We start from the raw sequence: 21,573 nt of genomic DNA, 5'->3' as shown, positions 1-21,573 counted from the left end.
CACGTGCAGCTGGATGCACCTCTTGCCGGAGTAATTATCAGGGTCACTTGCAGCTGGATGCAGCTCTGGCTGATGTAATTATCAGGGTCACCTGCAGCTGGATGCACCTCTTGACACTGTAATTATCAGGGACACATGCAGCTGGATGCACCTCTTGCTGGTGTAATTATCAGGGTCACTTGCAGCTGGATGAACCTCTTGCCGGTATAATTATCAGGGACACGTGCAGCTGGATTCACCTCTTGCCAGTGTAATTATCAGGGTCACTTGCAGCTGGATACACTTCTTGCCGGAGTAATTATCAGGGACATGTGCAGCTGGATGCACCTCTTGTCTTTGTAATTATCAGGGACACATGCAGCTGGATGCACCTCTTGCCGAGTAATTATCAGGGACACGTACAGCTGGATGCATCTCTTGCCAGAATAATTATCAGGGACACATGCAGCTGGATGGACCTCTTGCCGGAGTAATTATCAGGGTCACTTGCAGCTGGATGTAACTCTTGCCGCTGTAATTATAAGGTTCACTTGAAGCTGGATGCACCTCTGGCCAGGGTAATGATCAGGGTCACCTGCAGCTGGATGCACCTCTTACCATAGTAATGATCAGGGACACGTGCAGCTGGATGCACCTCTTGCCAGAGTAATTATCAGGGACACGTGGAGATGGATGCAGCTCTTGTCTTTTTAATTATCAGGGACACGTTGAGCTGGATGTACCTCTTGCCAGTGTAATTATCATGGACACATACAGCTGGATGCAACTCTTGCCAGTGTAATTATCAGCGATACTTGTAGTTTGATGCACCTCTTATCCAGAGTAATTATCAGGGACACATGCAGCTGGACGCACCTCTGGCTGATGTAATTATCAGGGTCACGTGCAGCTGGATGCACCTCTTGCCGGAGTAATTATCAGGGACATGTGCAGCTGGATGCACCTCTTGTCTTTGTAATTATCAGGGACACGTGCAGCTGGATGCTCCTCTTGCCGGAGTAATTATCAGGGTCACTTGCAGCTGGATGCACCTCTGTCTGGTGTAATTATCAGGATCACCTGCAGTGGATGCACCTCTTGCCACTGTAATTATCAGGGACACGTACAGCTGGATGCATCTCTTGCCGGAATAATTATCAGGGACACATGCAGCTGGATGCACCTCTTGCCTGAGTAATTATCAGGGTCACTTGCAGCTGGATGTAACTCTGGCCGCTGTAATTATAAGGTTCACTTGCAGCTGGATGCACCTCTGGCCAGTGTAATTATCAGGGTCACCTGCAGCTGGATGCACCTCTTACCATAGTAATGATCAGGGACACGTGCAGCTGGATGCACCTCTTGCCAGAGTAATTATCAGGAACACGTGCAGATTGATGCACCTCTTGTCTTTTTAATTATCAGGGACACGTGGAGCTGGATGCACCTCTTGCCAGTGTAATTATCATGGACACATACAGCTTCATGCAACTCTTGCCAGTGTAATTATCAGCGATACTTGAAGTTGGATGCACCTCTTATCCAGAGTAATTATCAGGGACACATGCAACTGGATGCACCTCTGGCTGATGTAATTATCAGGGTCACGTGCAGCTGGATGCACCTCTTGCCAGTGTAATTATCAGGGACACATGCAGCTAGATGCAACTCTGGCCGTTGTAATTATCAGGGACACATGCAACTGGATGCACCTCTGGCTGATGTAATTATCACGGTCACGTGCAGCTGGATGCACCTCTTGCCAGTGTAATTATCAAGGACACATGCAGCTGGATGCACCTCTGGCCGGTGTAATTATCAGGGTGGAGTAATTATCAGGGACAAGTGTAGGTGGAAGCTCCTCTTGCCGGAGTAATTATCAGGGACACATGCAGCTGGATGCACCTCTTGCTGGTGTAATTATCAGGGTCTCTTGCAGCTGGATAAACCTCTTGCCGGTGTAATTATCAGGGACACATGTAGGTGGATTCACCTCTTGCCAGTGTAATTATCAGGGTCACTTGCAGCTGGATGCACCTCTTGCCGGAGTAATTATCAGGGACACGTGCAGCTCGATGCACCTCTTGCCAGAGTACTTATCAGGGATACGTGCAGCTGGATGCACCTCTTGCCAGTGTAATTATCATGGACACATACAGCTGGATACAACTCTTGCCAGTGTAATTATCAGCGATACTTGAAGTTGGATGCATCTCTTGCCAGAGTAATTATCAGGGACACATGCAGCTGGATGCACCTCTGGCTGATGTAATTACCAGGGTCACCTGCAGCTGGATGCAAATCTTGCCAGTGTAATTATCAGGGACACATGCAGCTGGATGCACCTCTGCCCGGTGTAATTATCAGGGTGTAATAATTATCAGGGACACGTGTAGCTGTATGCACCTCTTGCCGGAGTAATTATCAGGGACATGTGCAGCTGGATGCATCTCTTGCCGGAATAATTATCAGGGACACATGTAGCTGGATGCACCTCTTGCCGGAGTAATTCTCAGGGTCACTTGCAGCTGGATGTAACTCTTGCCGCTGTAATTATCAGGGTCACCTGCAGCTGGATGCACCTCTTACCATAGTAATGATCAGGGACACGTGCAGCTGGATGCACCTCTTGCCAGAGTAATTATCAGGGACACGTGCAGATGGATGCACCTCTTGCCGGAGTAATTATCAGGGACACGTTGAGCTGGATGCAAATATTGCCAGATTAATTATCAGTGACACATGCAGCTGGATGCACCTCTGGCCGGTGTAATTATCAGGGTCACTTGCAGCTGGATGCACCTCTTGCCAGAGTAATTATCACGGACCCATGCAGCTGGATGCACCTCTTGCCGGAGTAATTATCAGGGACACGTGCAGCTGGATCCACCTCTTGCCGGAGTAATTATCAGGGAAACGTTCAGCTGGATGCAAATCTTGCCAGATTAATTATCAGGGACACATGCAGCTGGATGCATCTCTGGCCGGTGTAATTATCAGGGTCACTTGCAGCTGGATGTAATTCTTGCCAGAGTAATTATCTGGGACACGTGTAGCTGGATTCACCACTTGCCAGTGTAATTATCAGGGTCACTTGCAGCTGGATACACCTCTTGCCGGAGTAATTATCAGGGACATGTGCAGCTGTATACACCTCTTGTCTTTGTAATTATCAGGGACACGTGCAGCTGGATGCACCTCTTGCCGTAGTAATTATCAGGGTCACTTGCAGCTGGATGCAGCTCTGGCTGATGTAATTATCAGGGTCACCTGCAGCTGGATGCACCTCTTGCCAAAGTAATTATCAGGGACACGTTCAGCTGGATGCAAATCTTGCCAGTGTAATTATCAGGCACACATGCAGCTGGATGCTCCTCTGGCCAGTGTAGTTATCAGGGTGGAGTAATTATCAGGGACACGTGGAGCTGGATGCTCCTCTTGCCGGAGTAATTATCAGGGACACATGCAGGTGGATGCACCTCTTGCCGGAGTAATTATCAGGGACATGTGCAGCTGGATGCAACTCTTGCCGGAGTAATTATCAGGGATACATGCAGCTGGATGCACCTCTTGCCGGAGTAATTATCAGGGTCACGTACAGCTGGATGCATCTCTTGCCGGAATAATTAACAGGGATAAATGCAGCTGGATGCACCTCTTGCCGGAGTAATTATCAGGATCACTTGCAGCTGGATCCACCTCTTGCCGGAGTAATTATCAGGGACACGTTCAGCTGGATGCAAATCTTGCCAGATTAATTATCAGGGACACATGCAGCTGGATGCACCTCTGGCCGGTGTAATTATCAGGGTCACTTGCAGCTGGATGTAATTCTTGCCAGAGTAATTATCTGGGACACGTGTAGCTGGATGTTCCTCTTGCCGGAGTAATTATCAGGGACACGTGCAGCTGGATACACCTCTTGCCAGAGTACTTATCAGGGATACGTGCAGCTGGATGCACCTCTTGCCAGTGTAATTATCATGGACACATACAGCTGGATACAACGCTTGCCAATGTAATTATCAGCAATACTTGAAGTTGGATGCACCTCTTGCCAGAGTAATTATCAGGGACACATGCAGCTGGATGCACCTCTGGCTGATGTAATTATCAGGGTCACCTGCAGCTGGATGCACCTCTTGCATCTGTAATTATCTGGGACACATGCAGCTGGATGCACCTCTTGCTGGTGTAATTATCAGGGTCACTTGCAGCTGGATGAACTCTTGCCGGTATAATTATCAGGGACACGTGCAGCTGGATTCACCTCTTGCCAGTGTAATTATCAGGGTCACTTGCAGCTGGATACACCTCTTGCCGGAGTAATTATCAGGGACATGTGCAGCTGGATGCACCTCTTGTCTTTGTAATTATCATGGACACGTGCAGCTGGATGCACCTCTTGCCGGAGTAATTATCAGGGTCACTTGCAGCTGGATACACCTCTGGCCGGTGTAATTATCAGGGTGGAGTAATTATCAGGGACAAGTGTAGGTGGAAGCTCCTCTTGCCGGAGTAATTATCAGGGACACATGCAGCTGGATGCACCTCTTGCTGGTGTAATTATCAGGGTCACTTGCAGCTGGATAAACCTCTTGCCGGTGTAATTATCAGGGACACATGTAGGTGGATTCACCTCTTGCCAGTGTAATTATCAGGGTCACTTGCAGCTGGATGCACCTCTTGCCGGAGTAATTATCAGGGACACGTGCAGCTGGATGCACCTCTTGCCAGAGTACTTATCAGGGATACGTGCAGCTGGATGCACCTTTTGCCAGTGTAATTATCATGGACACATACAGCTGGATACAACTCTTGCCAGTGTAATTATCAGCGATACTTGAAGTTGGATGCATCTCTTGCCAGAGTAATTATCAGGGACACATGCAGCTGGATGCACCTCTGGCTGATGTATTTATCAGGGTCACCTGCAGCTGGATGCAAATCTTGCCAGTGTAATTATCAGGGACACATGCAGCTGGATGCACCTCTGCCCGGTGTAATTATCAGGGTGGAATAATTATCAGGGACACGTGTAGCTGTATGCACCTCTTGCCGGAGTAATTATCAGGGACATGTGCAGCTGGATGCATCTCTTGCCGGAATAATTATCAGGGACACATGTAGCTGGATGCACCTCTTGCCGGAGTAATTCTCAGGGTCACTTGCAGCTGGATGTAACTCTTGCCGCTGTAATTATCAGGGTCACATGCAGCTGGATGTAATTCTTGCCAGAGTAATTATCAGGGACACGTGCAGATGGATGCACCTCTTGTCTTTTTAATTATCAGGGACACTTGGAGCTGGATGCACCTCTTGCCAGTGTAATTATCATGGACACATACAGCTTCATGCAACTCTTGCCAGTGTAATTATCAGCGATACTTGAAGTTGGATGCACCTCTTATCCAGAGTAATTATCAGGGACACATGCAGCTGGATGCACCTCTGGCTGATGTAATTATCAGGGTCACCTGCAGCTGGATGCACCTCTTGCCAGTGTAATCATCAGGGACACATGCAGCTAGGTGCACCTCTTGCCGGAGTAATTATCAGGGACACGCGCAGCTGGATGCACCTCCGGCCGGTGTAATTATAATGTTCACTTGCAGCTGGATGCACCTCTTCTCAGAGTAATTATCAGGGACACTTGCAGCTGGATGCACCTCTTGCCGGAGTCATTATCAGGGACACGTTCAGCTGGATGCAAATCTTGCCAGTGTAATTATCAAGTACACATGCAACTGGATGCACCTCTGGCCGGTGTAATTATCAGGGTGGAGTGATTATAAGCGACAAGTGTAGGTGGATGCTCCTCTTGCCGGAGTAATTTTCAGGGACGCATGCAGCTGGATGCACCTCTTGCCGGAGTAATTATCAGGGACACGTGCAGCTCGATGCACATCTTGCCAGAGGACTTATCAGGGATACGTGCAGCTGGATGCACCTCCTGCCAGTGTAATTATCATGGACACATACAGCTGGATACAACTCTTGCCAGTGTAATTATCAGCGATACTTGAAGTTGGATACACCTCTTGCCAGAGTAATTATCAGGGACACATGCAGCTGGATGCACCTCTGGCTGATGTAATTATCAGGGTCACCTGCAGCTGGATGCAAATCTTGCCAGTGTAATTTTCAGGGACACATGCAGCTGGATGCACCTCTGGCCGTTGTAATTATCAGGGTGGAGTAATTATCAGGGACACGTGTAGCTGGTTGCTCCTCTTGCCTGAGGAATTATCAGGGACGCATGCAGCTGGATGCACCTCTTGCCACTGTAATTATCAGGGACATGTGCAGCTGGATGCACCTCTTGCCACAATAATTATCAGGGACACGCACAGCTGGATGCATCACTTGCCGGAATAATTATCAGGGACACATGCAGCTGTATGTAACTCTTGCCGCTGTAATTATAAGGTTCACTTGCAGCTGGATGCACCTCTGGCCAGTGTAATTATCAGGGTCACCTGCAGCTGGATGCACCTCTTACCATAGTAATGATCAGGGACACGTGCAGCTGGATGCACCTCTTGCCAGAGTAATTATCAGGGACACATGCAGCTGGATGCACCTCTGGCCGGTGTAATTATCAGGGTCACTTGCAGCTGGATGTAACTCTTGCCGCTGTAATTATAAGGTTCACTTGCAGCTGGATGCACCGCTGGCCAGTGTAATTATCAGGGTCACCTGCAGCTGGATGCACCTCTTACCATAGTAATGATCAGGGACACGTGCAGCTGGATGCACCTCTTGCCAGAGTAATTATCAGGAACACGTGCAGATTGATGCACCTCTTGTCTTTTTAATTATCAGGGACACGTGGAGCTGGATGCACCTCTTGCCAGTGTAATTATCATGGACACATACAGCTTCATGCAACTCTTGCCAGTGTAATTATCAGCGATACTTGAAGTTGGATGCACCTCTTATCCAGAGTAATTATCAGGGACACATGCAACTGGATGCACCTCTGGCTGATGTAATTATCAGGGTCACCTGCAGCTGGATGCACCTCTTGCCAGTGTAATTATCAGGGACACATGCAGCTAGATGCACCTCTTGCCGGAGTAATTATCAGGGACACGTGCAGCTGGATGCAACTCTGGCCGGTGTAATTATAATGTTCACTTGCAGCTGGATGCACCTCTTACCAGAGTAATTATCAGGGACACTTGCAGCTGGATGCACCTCTTGCCGGAGTCATTATCAGGGACACGTGCAGCTGGATGCAAATCTTGCCAGTGTAATTATCAAGGACACATGCAGCTGGATGCACCTCTGGCCGGTGTAATTATCAGGGTGGAGTAATTATCAGGGACAAGTGTAGGTGGATGCTCCTCTTGCCGGAGTAATTATCAGGGACACATGCAGCTGGATGCACTTGCCGGTGTAATTATCAGGGACACGTGTAGTTGGATTCACCTCTTGCCAGTGTAATTATCAGGGTCACTTGCAGCTGGATGCACCTCTTGCCGGAGTAATTATCAGGGAAACGTGCAGCTCGATGCACCTCTTGCCAGAGTACTTATCAGGGATACGTGCAGCTGGATGCACCTCTTGCCAGTGTAATTATCATGGACACATACAGCTGGATACAACTCTTGCAGGTGTAATTATCAGCGATACTTGAAGTTGGATGCATCTCTTGCCAGAGTAATTATCAGGGACACATGCAGCTGGATGCACCTCTGGCTGATGTAATTATCTGCGTCACCTGCAGCTCGATGCAAATCTTGCCAGTGTAATTATCAGGGACACATGCAGCTGGATGCACCTCTGGCCGGTGTAATTATCAGGTCGGAGTAATTATCAGGGACACGTGTAGCTGGATGCACCTCTTGCCGGAGTAATTATCAGGGACATGTGCAGCTGGATGCACCTCTTGCCACTGTAATTATCAGGGTGGAGTAATTATCAGGGACACGTGTAGCTGGATGCACCTCTCGCCGGAGTATTATCAGGGACATGTGCAGCTGGATGCATCTCTTGCCGGAATAATTATCAGGGACACATGTAGCTGGATGCACCTCTTGCCGGAGTAATTCTCAGGGTCACTTGCAGCTGGATGTAACTCTTGCCGCTGCAATTATAAGGTTCACTTGCAGCTGGATGCACCTCTGGCCAGTGTAATTATCAGGGTCACCTGCAGCTGGATGCACTTCTTACCATAGTAATGATCAGGGACACGTGCAGCTGGATGCACCTCTTGCTAGAGTAATTATCAGGGACACGTGCAGATGGATGCACCTCTTTCCGGAGTAATTATCAGGGACACGTGCAGCTGGATCCACCTCTTGCCGGAGTAATTATCAGGGAAACGTTCAGCTGGATGCAAATCTTGCCAGATTAATTATCAGGGACACATGCAGCCTGATGCACCTCTGGCCGGTGTAATTTCAGGGTCACTTGCAGCTGGATGTAATTCTTGCCAGAGGAATTATCTGGGACACGTGTAGCTGGATTCACCTCTTGCCAGTGTAATTATCAGGGTCACTTGCAGCTGGATACACATCTTTCCGGAGTAATTATCAGGGACATGTGCAGCTGTATACAACTCTTGTCTTTGTATTTATCAGGGACACGTGCAGCTGGATGCACCTCTTGCCGGAGTAATTATCAGGGTCACTTGCAGCTGGATGCAGCTCTGGCTAATGTAATTATCAGGGTCACCTGCAGCTGGATGCACCTCTTGACACTGTAATTATCAGGGACACATGCAGCTGGATGCACCTCTTGCTGGTGTAATTATCAGGGTCACTTGCAGCTGGATGAACCTCTTGCCGGTATAATTATCAGGGACACGTGCAGCTGGATTCACCTCTTGCCAGTGTAATTATCAGGGTCACTTGCAGCTGGATACACTTCTTGCCGGAGTAATTATCAGGGACATGTGCAGCTGGATGCACCTCTTGTCTTTGTAATTATCAGGGACACATGCAGCTGGATGCACCTCTTGCCAGTGTAATTATCAGGGACACATGCAGCTAGATGCACCTCTGGCCGGTGTAATTATAATGTTCACTTGCAGCTGGATGCACCTCTTACCAGAGTAATTATCAGGTACACATGCAGCTGGATGCACCTCTTGTCTTTGTAATTATCAGGAAAACGTGCAGCTGGATGTAACTCTTGCCGCTGTAATTATCAGGGACACATGCAGCTGGATGCACCTCTTGCCGGAGTAATTATCAGGGTCACTTGCAGCTGGCTGTAACTCTTGCTGCTGTATTTATAAGGTCACATGCAGCTGGATGCACCTCTTGTCTTTGTAATTATCAGGGACAGGTGCGGCTGGATGCACCTTTGGCCGCTGTAATTATCAGGGACACATGCAGCTGGATGCACCTCTTGCCAGAGTACTTATCAGGGATACGTGCAGCTGGATGCACCTCTTGCCAGCGTAATTATCATGGACACATACAGCTGGATACAACTCTTGTCAATGTAATTATCAGCAATACTTGAAGTTGGATGCACGTCTTGCCAGAGTAATTATCAGGGACACATGCAGCAGGGTGCACCTCTGGCTGGCGTAAGTATCAGGATCACCTGCAGCGGGATGCACCTCTTGCCAGAGTAATTATCAGTGACCTGTGCAGCTGGATGCACCTCTTGCCGGAGTAATTATCAGGGACACGTGCAGCTGGATGCACCTCTTGCTGGAGTAATTATCAGGGACACGTTCAGCTGGATGCAAATCTTGCCAGATTAATTATCAGGGACACATGCAGCTGGATGCACCTCTGGCCAGTGTAATTATCAGGGTCACTTGCAGCTCGATGTAATTCTTGCCAGAGTAATTACCTGGGACACGTGTAGCTGGATGTTCCTCTTGCCGGAGTAATTATCAGGGACACGTGCAGCTGGATGCACCTCTTGCCAGAGTACTTATCTGGGATACGTGCAGCTGGATGCACCTCATGCCAGTGTAATTATCATGGACACATACAGCTGGATACAACTCTTGCCAATGTAATTATCAGCAATACTTGAAGTTGGATGCACCTCTTGCCAGAGTAGTTATCAGGGACACATGCAGCTGGATGCACCTCTGGCTGATGTAATTATCAGGATCACCTGCAGCTGGATGCACCTCTTGCCAGAGTAATTATCAGGGACACGTTCAGCTGGATGCAAATCTTGCCAGTGTAATTATCAGGGACACATGCAGCTGGATGCACCTCTGGCCGGTGTAATTATCAGGGTGGAGTAATTATCAGGGACAATTGTAGCTGGATGCTCCTCTTGCCGGAGTAATTATCAGGGACACATGCAGGTGGATGCACCTCTTGCCGGAGTAATTATCAGGGACATGTGCAGCTGGATGCAACTCTTGCCGGAGTAATTATCAGGGATACATGCAGCTGGATGCACCTCTTGCCGGAGTAATTATCAGGGACACGTACAGCTGGATGCATCTCTTGCCGGAATAATTAACAGGGATAAATGCAGCTGGATGCACCTCTTGCCGGAGTAATTATCAGGGTCACTTGCAGCTGGATGTAACTCTTGGCGCTGTAATTATAAGGGATACGTTCAGCTGGATGCACCACTTGCCAGAGTAATTATCAGGGACACATGGAGCTGGATGCACCTCTTGCCGGAGTAATTATCAGGGTCACTTGCAGCTGGATGTAACTCTTGCTGCTGTAATTATAAGGGATACGTTCAGCTGGATGCACCACTTGCCATAGTAATTATCATGGACACATACAGCTGGATACAACTCTTGCCAGTGTAATTATCAGCGATACTTGAAGTTGGATGCACCTCTTGCCAGAGTAATTATCAGGGACACATGCAGCTGGATGCACCTCTGGCTGATGTAATTATCAGGGTCACCTGCAGCTGGATGCAAATCTTGCCAGTGTAATTATCAGGGACAAATGCAGCTGGATGCAGCTCTGGCCGGTGTAATTATCAGGGTGGAGTAATTATCAGGGACACGTGTAGCTGGTTGCTCCTCTTGCCGGAGTAATTATCAGGGACACATGGAGATGGATGCACCTATTGCCGGAGTAATTATCAGGGACATGTGCAGCTGGATGCACCTTTTGCCACTGTAATTATCAGGGTCACGCCCAGCTGGATTCATCTCTTGCCGGAATAATTATCAGGGACACATGCAGCTAGTTGAACCTCTTGCCGGAGTAATTCTCAGGGTCACTTGCAGCTGGATGTAACTCTTGCCGCTGTAATTATAAGGTTCACTTGCAGCTGGATGCACCTCTGGCCAGTGTAATTATCAGGATCACCTGCAGCTGGATGCACCTCTTACCATAGTAATGATCAGGGACACGTGCAGCTGGATGCACCTCTTGCCAGAGTAATTATCATGGACACGTGCAGCTGGATGCACCTCTTGCCGGAGTAATTATCAGGGACACGTTCAGCTGGATGCAAATATTGCCAGATTCATTATCAGGGACACATGCAGCTGGATGCACCTCTTGTCTTTGTAATTATCAGGAAAACGTGCAGCTGGATGTAACTCTTGCCGCTGTAATTATCAGGGACACATGCAGCTGGATGCACCTCTTGCCGGAGTAATTATCAGGGTCACTTGCAGCTGGCTGTAACTCTTGCTGCTGTATTTATAAGGTCACATGCAGCTGGATGCACCTCTTGTCTTTGTAATTATCAGGGACACGTGCGGCTGGATGCACCTTTGGCCGCTGTAATTATCAGGGACACATGCAGCTGGATGCACCTCTTGCCAGAGTACTTATCAGGGATACGTGCAGCTGGATGCACCTCTTGCCAGCGTAATTATCATGGACACATACAGCTGGATACAACTCTTGCCAGTGTAATTATCAGCGATACTTGAAGTTGGATACACCTCTTGCCAGAGTAATTATCAGGGACACATGCAGCTGGATGCACCTCTGGCTGATGTAATTATCAGGGTCACCTGCAGCTGGATGCAAATCTTGCCAGTGTAATTTTCAGGGACACATGCAGCTGGATGCACCTCTGGCCGTTGTAATTATCAGGGTAAAGTAATTATCAGGGACACGTGTAGCTGGTTGCTCCTCTTGCCTGAGGAATTATCAGGGACGCATGCAGCTGGATGCACCTCTTGCCGGAGTAATTATCAGGGACATGTGCAGCTGGATGCACCTCTTGCCACTGTAATTATCAGGGACACGCACAGCTGGATGCATCTCTTGCCGGAATAATTAACAGGGATAAATGCAGCTGGATGCACCTCTTGCCGGAGTAATTATCAGGGACACTTGCAGCTGGATGCACCTCTTTCCGGAGTCATTATCAGGGACACGTGGAGCTGGATGCACCTCTTGCCACTGTAATTATCAGGGACACGTACAGCTGGATGCATCTCTTGCCGGAATAATTATCAGGGACACATGCAGCTGGATGCACCTCTTGCCGGAGTAATTATCAGGGTCACTTGCAGCTGGATGTAACTCTTGCCGCTGTAATTATAAGGTTCACTTGCAGCTGGATGCACCTCTGGCCAGTGTAATTATCAGGGTCACCTGCAGCTGGATGCACCTCTTGCCAGAGTAATTATCAGGAACACGTGCAGATTGATGCACCTCTTGTCTTTTTAATTATCAGGGACACGTGGAGCTGGATGCACCTCTTGCCAGTGTAATTATCATGGACACATACAGCTTCATGCAACTCTTGCCAGTGTAATTATCAGCGATACTTGAAGTTGGATGCACCTCTTATCCAGAGTAATTATCAGGGACACATGCAACTGGATGCACCTCTGTCTGATGTAATTATCAGGGTCACCTGCAACTGGATGCACCTCTGGCCGGTGTAATTATAATGTTCACTTGCAGCTGGATGCACCTCTTACCAGAGTAATTATCAGGGACACTTGCAGCTGGATGCACCTCTTGCCGGAGTCATTATCAGGGACACGTGCAGCTGGATGCAAATCTTGCCAGTGTAATTATCAAGGACACATGCAGCTGGATGCACCTCTGGCCGGTGTAATTATCAGGGTGGAGTAATTATCAGGGACAAGTGTAGGTGGATGCTCCTCTTGCCGGAGTAATTATCAGGGACACATGCAGCTGGATGCACTTGCCGGTGTAATTATCAGGGACACGTGTAGTTGGATTCACCTCTTGCCAGTGTAATTATCAGGGTCACTTGCAGCTGGATGCACCTCTTGCCGGAGTAATTATCAGGGAAACGTGCAGCTCGATGCACCTCTTGCCAGAGTACTTATCAGGGATACGTGCAGCTGGATGCACCTCTTGCCAGTGTAATTATCATGGACACATACAGCTGGATACAACTCTTGCAGGTGTAATTATCAGCGATACTTGAAGTTGGATGCATCTCTTGCCAGAGTAATTATCAGGGACACATGCAGCTGGATGCACCTCTGGCTGATGTAATTATCTGCGTCACCTGCAGCTCGATGCAAATCTTGCCAGTGTAATTATCAGGGACACATGCAGCTGGATGCACCTCTGGCCGGTGTAATTATCAGGTCGGAGTAATTATCAGGGACACGTGTAGCTGGATGCACCTCTTGCCGGAGTAATTATCAGGGACATGTGCAGCTGGATGCACCTCTTGCCACTGTAATTATCAGGGTGGAGTAATTATCAGGGACACGTGTAGCTGGATGCACCTCTCGCCGGAGTATTATCAGGGACATGTGCAGCTGGATGCATCTCTTGCCGGAATAATTATCAGGGACACATGTAGCTGGATGCACCTCTTGCCGGAGTAATTCTCAGGGTCACTTGCAGCTGGATGTAACTCTTGCCGCTGCAATTATAAGGTTCACTTGCAGCTGGATGCACCTCTGGCCAGTGTAATTATCAGGGTCACCTGCAGCTGGATGCACTTCTTACCATAGTAATGATCAGGGACACGTGCAGCTGGATGCACCTCTTGCTAGAGTAATTATCAGGGACACGTGCAGATGGATGCACCTCTTTCCGGAGTAATTATCAGGGACACGTGCAGCTGGATCCACCTCTTGCCGGAGTAATTATCAGGGAAACGTTCAGCTGGATGCAAATCTTGCCAGATTAATTATCAGGGACACATGCAGCCTGATGCACCTCTGGCCGGTGTAATTTCAGGGTCACTTGCAGCTGGATGTAATTCTTGCCAGAGGAATTATCTGGGACACGTGTAGCTGGATTCACCTCTTGCCAGTGTAATTATCAGGGTCACTTGCAGCTGGATACACATCTTTCCGGAGTAATTATCAGGGACATGTGCAGCTGTATACAACTCTTGTCTTTGTATTTATCAGGGACACGTGCAGCTGGATGCACCTCTTGCCGGAGTAATTATCAGGGTCACTTGCAGCTGGATGCAGCTCTGGCTGATGTAATTATCAGGGTCACCTGCAGCTGGATGCACCTCTTGACACTGTAATTATCAGGGACACATGCAGCTGGATGCACCTCTTGCTGGTGTAATTATCAGGGTCACTTGCAGCTGGATGAACCTCTTGCCGGTATAATTATCAGGGACACGTGCAGCTGGATTCACCTCTTGCCAGTGTAATTATCAGGGTCACTTGCAGCTGGATACACTTCTTGCCGGAGTAATTATCAGGGACATGTGCAGCTGGATGCACCTCTTGTCTTTGTAATTATCAGGGACACATGCAGCTGGATGCACCTCTGGCCTGTGTAATTATCAGGGTGGAGTAATTATCAGGGACAATTGTAGCTGGATGCTCCTCTTGCCGGAGTAATTATCAGGGACACATGCACGTGGATGCACCTCTTGCCGGAGTAATTATCAGGGACATTTGCAGCTGGATGCACCTCTTGCCACTGTAATTACCAGGGACACGCACAGCTGGATGCATCACTTGCCGGAATAATTATCAGGGACACCTGCAGCTGGATGCACCTCTTGCCGGAGTAATTCTCAGGGTCTCTTGCAGCTGGATGTAACTCTTGCCGCTGTAATTATAAGGTTCACTTGCAGCTGGATGCACCTCTGGCCAGTGTAATTATCAGTGTCACCTGCAGATGGATGCACCTCTTGTCTTTTTAATTATCAGGGACACGTGGAGCTGGATGCACCTCTTGCCAGTGTAATTATCATGGACACATACAGCTGCATGCAACTCTTGCCAGTGTAATTATCAGCGATACTTGAAGTTGGATGCACCTCTTATCCAGAGTAATTATCAGGGACACATGCAGCTGGATGCACCTCTGGCTGATGTAATTATCAGGGTCACCTGCAGCTGGATGTTCCTCTTGCCAGTGTAATTATCAGGGACACATGCAGCTAGATGCACCTCTGGCCGGTGTAATTATAATGTTCACTTGCAGCTGGATGCACCTCTTACCAGAGTAATTATCAGGTACACATGCAGCTGGATGCACCTCTTGTCTTTGTAATTATCAGGAAAACGTGCAGCTGGATGTAACTCTTGCCGCTGTAATTATCAGGGACACATGCAGCTGGATGCACCTCTTGCCGGAGTAATTATCAGGGTCACTTGCAGCTGGCTGTAACTCTTGCTGCTGTATTTATAAGGTCACATGCAGCTGGATGCACCTCTTGTCTTTGTAATTATCAGGGACAGGTGCGGCTGGATGCACCTTTGGCCGCTGTAATTATCAGGGACACATGCAGCTGGATGCACCTCTTGCCAGAGTACTTATCAGGGATACGTGCAGCTGGATGCACCTCTTGCCAGCGTAATTATCATGGACACATACAGCTGGATACAACTCTTGTCAATGTAATTATCAGCAATACTTGAAGTTGGATGCACGTCTTGCCAGAGTAATTATCAGGGACACATGCAGCAGGGTGCACCTCTGGCTGGCGTAAGTATCAGGATCACCTGCAGCGGGATGCACCTCTTGCCAGAGTAATTATCAGTGACCTGTGCAGCTGGATGCACCTCTTGCCGGAGTAATTATCAGGGACACGTGCAGCTGGATGCACCTCTTGCTGGAGTAATTATCAGGGACACGTTCAGCTGGATGCAAATCTTGCCAGATTAATTATCAGGGACACATGCAGCTGGATGCACCTCTGGCCAGTGTAATTATCAGGGTCACTTGCAGCTCGATGTAATTCTTGCCAGAGTAATTACCTGGGACACGTGTAGCTGGATGTTCCTCTTGCCGGAGTAATTATCAGGGACACGTGCAGCTGGATGCACCTCTTGCCAGAGTACTTATCTGGGATACGTGCAGCTGGATGCACCTCATGCCAGTGTAATTATCATGGACACATACAGCTGGATACAACTCTTGCCAATGTAATTATCAGCAATACTTGAAGTTGGATGCACCTCTTGCCAGAGTAGTTATCAGGGACACATGCAGCTGGATGCACCTCTGGCTGATGTAATTATCAGGATCACCTGCAGCTGGATGCACCTCTGGCCGGTGTAATTATCAGGGTGGAGTAATTATCAGGGACAATTGTAGCTGGATGCTCCTCTTGCCGGAGTAATTATCAGGGACACATGCAGGTGGATGCACCTCTTGCCGGAGTAATTATCAGGGACATGTGCAGCTGGATGCAACTCTTGCCGGAGTAATTATCAGGGATACATGCAGCTGGATGCACCTCTTGCCGGAGTAATTATCAGGGACACGTACAGCTGGATGCATCTCTTGCCGGAATAATTAACAGGGATAAATGCAGCTGGATGCACCTCTTGCCGGAGTAATTATCAGGGTCACTTGCAGCTGGATGTAACTCTTGGCGCTGTAATTATAAGGGATACGTTCAGCTGGATGCACCACTTGCCAGAGTAATTATCAGGGACACATGGAGCTGGATGCACCTCTTGCCGGAGTAATTATCAGGGTCACTTGCAGCTGGATGTAACTCTTGCTGCTGTAATTATAAGGGATACGTTCAGCTGGATGCACCACTTGCCATAGTAATTATCATGGACACATACAGCTGGATACAACTCTTGCCAGTGTAATTATCAGCGATACTTGAAGTTGGATGCACCTCTTGCCAGAGTAATTATCAGGGACACATGCAGCTGGATGCACCTCTGGCTGATGTAATTATCAGGGTCACCTGCAGCTGGATGCAAATCTTGCCAGTGTAATTATCAGGGACAAATGCAGCTGGATGCAGCTCTGGCCGGTGTAATTATCAGGGTGGAGTAATTATCAGGGACACGTGTAGCTGGTTGCTCCTCTTGCCGGAGTAATTATCAGGGACACATGGAGATGGATGCACCTATTGCCGGAGTAATTATCAGGGACATGTGCAGCTGGATGCACCTTTTGCCACTGTAATTATCAGGGTCACGCCCAGCTGGATTCATCTCTTGCCGGAATAATTATCAGGGACACATGCAGCTAGTTGAACCTCTTGCCGGAGTAATTCTCAGGGTCACTTGCAGCTGGATGTAACTCTTGCCGCTGTAATTATAAGGTTCACTTGCAGCTGGATGCACCTCTGGCCAGTGTAATTATCAGGATCACCTGCAGCTGGATGCACCTCTTACCATAGTAATGATCAGGGACACGTGCAGCTGGATGCACCTCTTGCCAGAGTAATTATCATGGACACGTGCAGCTGGATGCACCTCTTGCCGGAGTAATTATCAGGGACACGTTCAGCTGGATGCAAATATTGCCAGATTCATTATCAGGGACACATGCAGCTGGATGCACCTCTTGTCTTTGTAATTATCAGGAAAACGTGCAGCTGGATGTAACTCTTGCCGCTGTAATTATCAGGGACACATGCAGCTGGATGCACCTCTTGCCGGAGTAATTATCAGGGTCACTTGCAGCTGGCTGTAACTCTTGCTGCTGTATTTATAAGGTCACATGCAGCTGGATGCACCTCTTGTCTTTGTAATTATCAGGGACACGTGCGGCTGGATGCACCTTTGGCCGCTGTAATTATCAGGGACACATGCAGCTGGATGCACCTCTTGCCAGAGTACTTATCAGGGATACGTGCAGCTGGATGCACCTCTTGCCAGCGTAATTATCATGGACACATACAGCTGGATACAACTCTTGTCAATGTAATTATCAGCAATACTTGAAGTTGGATGCACGTCTTGCCAGAGTAATTATCAGGGACACATGCAGCAGGGTGCACCTCTGGCTGGCGTAATTATCAGGATCACCTGCAGCTGGATGCACCTCATGCCAGAGTAATTATCAGTGACCTGTGCAGCTGGATGCACCTCTTGCCGGAGTAATTATCAGGGACACGTGCAGCTGGATGCACCTCTTGCCGGAGTAATTATCAGGGACACGTTCAGCTGGATGCAAATCTTGCCAGATTAATTATCAGGGACACATGCAGCTGGATGCACCTCTGGCCAGTGTAATTATCAGGGTCACTTGCAGCTCGATGTAATTCTTGCCAGAGTAATTATCTGGGACACGTGTAGCTGGATGTTCCTCTTGCCGGAGTAATTATCAGGGACACGTGCAGCTGGATGCACCTCTTGCCAGAGTACTTATCTGGGATACGTTCAGCTGGATGCACCTCATGCCAGTGTAATTATCATGGACACATACAGCTGGATACAACTCTTGCTAATGTAATTATCAGCAATACTTGAAGTTGGATGCACCTCTTGCCAGAGTAGTTATCAGGGACACATGCAGCTGGATGCACCTCTGGCTGATGTAATTATCAGGATCACCTGCAGCTGGATGCACCTCTTGCCAGAGTAATTATCAGGGACACGTTCAGCTGGATGCAAATCTTGCCAGTGTAATTATCAGGGACACGTACAGCTGGATGCACCTCTGGCCGGTGTAATTATCAGGGTGGAGTAATTATCAGGGACAATTGTAGCTGGATGCTCCTCTTGCCTTTAGTAATTATCAGGGACACATGCAGGTGTATGCACCTCTTGCCGGAGTAATTATCAGGGACATGTGCAGCTGGATGCAACTCTTACCGGAGTAATTATCAGGGATACATGCAGCTGGATGCACCTCTTGCCGGAGTAATTATCAGGGACACGTACAGCTGGATGCATCTCTTGCCGGAATAATTAACAGGGATAAATGCAGCTGGATGCACCTCTTGCCGGAGTAATTATCAGGGTCCCTTGCAGCTGGATGTAACTCTTGGCGCTGTAATTATAAGGGATACGTTCAGCTGGATGCACCACTTGCCAGAGTAATTATCAGGGACACATGGAGCTGGATGCACCTCTTGCCGGAGTAATTATCAGGGTCACTTGCAGCTGGATGTAACTCTTGCTGCTGTAATTATAAGGGATACGTTCAGCTGGAGGCACCACTTGCCAGAGTAATTATCATGGACACATACAGCTGGATACAACTCTTGCCAGTGTAATTATCAGCGATACTTGAAGTTGGATGCACCTCTTGCCAGAGTAATTATCAGGGACACATGCAGCTGGATGCACCTCTGGCTGATGTAATTATCAGGGTCACCTGCAGCTGGATGCAAATCTTGCCAGTGTAATTATCAGGGACAAATGCAGCTGGATGCACCTCTGGCCGGTGTAATTATCAGGGTGGAGTAATTATCAGGGACACCTGTAGCTGGATGCTCCTCTTGCCGGAGTAATTATCAGGGACACATGCAGCTGGATGCACCTATTGCCGGAGTAATTATCAGGGACATGTGCAGCTGGATGCACCTTTTGCCACTGTAATTATCAGGGACACTTCCAGCTGGATGCATCTCTTGCCGGAATAATTATCAGGGACACATGCAGCTAGTTGAACCTCTTGCCGGAGTAATTCTCAGGGTCACTTGCAGCTGGATGTAACTCTTGCCGCTGTAATTATAAGGTTCACTTGCAGCTGGATGCACCTCTGGCCAGTGTAATTATCAGGGTCACCTGCAGCTGGATGCACCTCTTACCATAGTAATGATCAGGGACACGTGCAGCTGGATGCACCTCTTGCCAGAGTAATTATCATGGACACGTGCAGCTGGATGCACCTCTTGCCGGAGTAATTATCAGGGACACGTTCAGCTGGATGCAAATATTGCCAGATTCATTATCAGGGACACATGCAGCTGGACGCACCTCTGGCCGGTGTAATTATCAGGGTCACTTGCAGCTGGATGCACCTCTTGCCAGAGTAATTATAAGGGACCCGTGCAGCTGGATGCACCTCTTGCCGGAGTAATTATCAGGGACACGTGCAGCTGGATCCACCTCTTGCCGGAGTAATTATCAGGGACACGTTCAGCTGGATGCAAATCTTGCCAGATTAATATTCAGGGACACATGCAGCTGGATGCACCTCTGGCCAGTGTAATTATCAGGGATACGTGCAGCTGGATGCACCTCTTGCCAGTGTAATTATCATGGACACATACAGCTGGATACAACTCTTGCCAATGTAATTATCAGCAATACTTGAAGTTGGATGCAGCTCTTGCCAGAGTAATTATCAGGGACACATGAAGCTGGATGCACCTCTGGCCGGTGTAATTATCAGGGTGGAGTAATTATCACGGACACGTGTAGCTGAATGCTCCTCTTGCCGGAGTAATTATCAGGGACACATGCAGCTGGATGCACCTCTTGCCACTGTAATTATCAGGAACATGTGCAGCTGGATGCACCTCTTGCCACTATAATTATCAGGGACACGCACAGCTGGATGCATCACTTGCCGGAATAATTATCAGGGACACATGCAGCTGGATGTAACTCTTGCCGCTGTAATTATAAGGTTCACTTGCAGCTGGATGCACCTCTGGCCAGTGTAATTATCAGGGTCACCTGCAGCTGGATGCACCTCTTACCATAGTAATGATCAGGGACACGTGCAGCTGGATGCACCTCTTGCCAGAGTAATTATCAGGGACACGTGCAGATGGATGCACCTCTTGTCTTTTTAATTATCAGGGACACGTGGAGCTGGATGCACCTCTTGCCAGTGTAATTATCATGGACACATACAGCTGCATGCAACTCTTGCTAGTGTAATTATCAGCGATACTTGAAGTTGGATGCACCTCTTATCCAGAGTAATTATCAGGGACACATGCAGTTGGATGCACCTCTGGCTGATGTAATTATCAGGGTCACCTGCAGCTGGATGCACCTCTTGCCAGTGTAATTATCAGGGAGAAATGCAGCTAGATGCACCTCTGGCCGGTGTAATTATAATGTTCACTTGCAGCTGGATGCACCTCTTACCAGAGTAATTATCAGGTACACATGCAGCTGGATGCACCTCTTGTCTTTGTAATTATCAGGAAAACGTGCAGCTGGATGTAACTCTTGCCGCTGTAATTATCAGGTACACATGCAGCTGGATGCACCTCTTGTCTTTGTAATTATCAGGAAAACGTGCAGCTGAATGCACCTCTAGCCAGAGTAATTATCAGGGACACGTACAGCTGGATGCACCTCTGGCCGGTGTAATTATCAGTGTGGAGTAATTATCAGGGACAATTGTAGCTGGATGCTCCTCTTGCCGGAGTAATTATCAGGGACATGTGCAGCTGGATGCACCTCTTGCCACTGTAATTATCAGGGACACGCACAGCTGGATGCATCACTTGCCGGAATAATTATCAGGGACACATGCAGCTGGATGCACCTCTTGCCGGAGTAATTCTCAGGGTCACTTGCAGCTGGATGTAACTCTTGCC

Source organism: Narcine bancroftii, chromosome 13 (assembly GCF_036971445.1).
Source record: "Narcine bancroftii isolate sNarBan1 chromosome 13, sNarBan1.hap1, whole genome shotgun sequence".
Lineage (NCBI taxonomy): Eukaryota > Metazoa > Chordata > Chondrichthyes > Torpediniformes > Narcinidae > Narcine > Narcine bancroftii.
The sequence above is the reverse complement of the archived record's forward strand: the minus strand, read 5'-3'. Positions refer to the sequence as shown.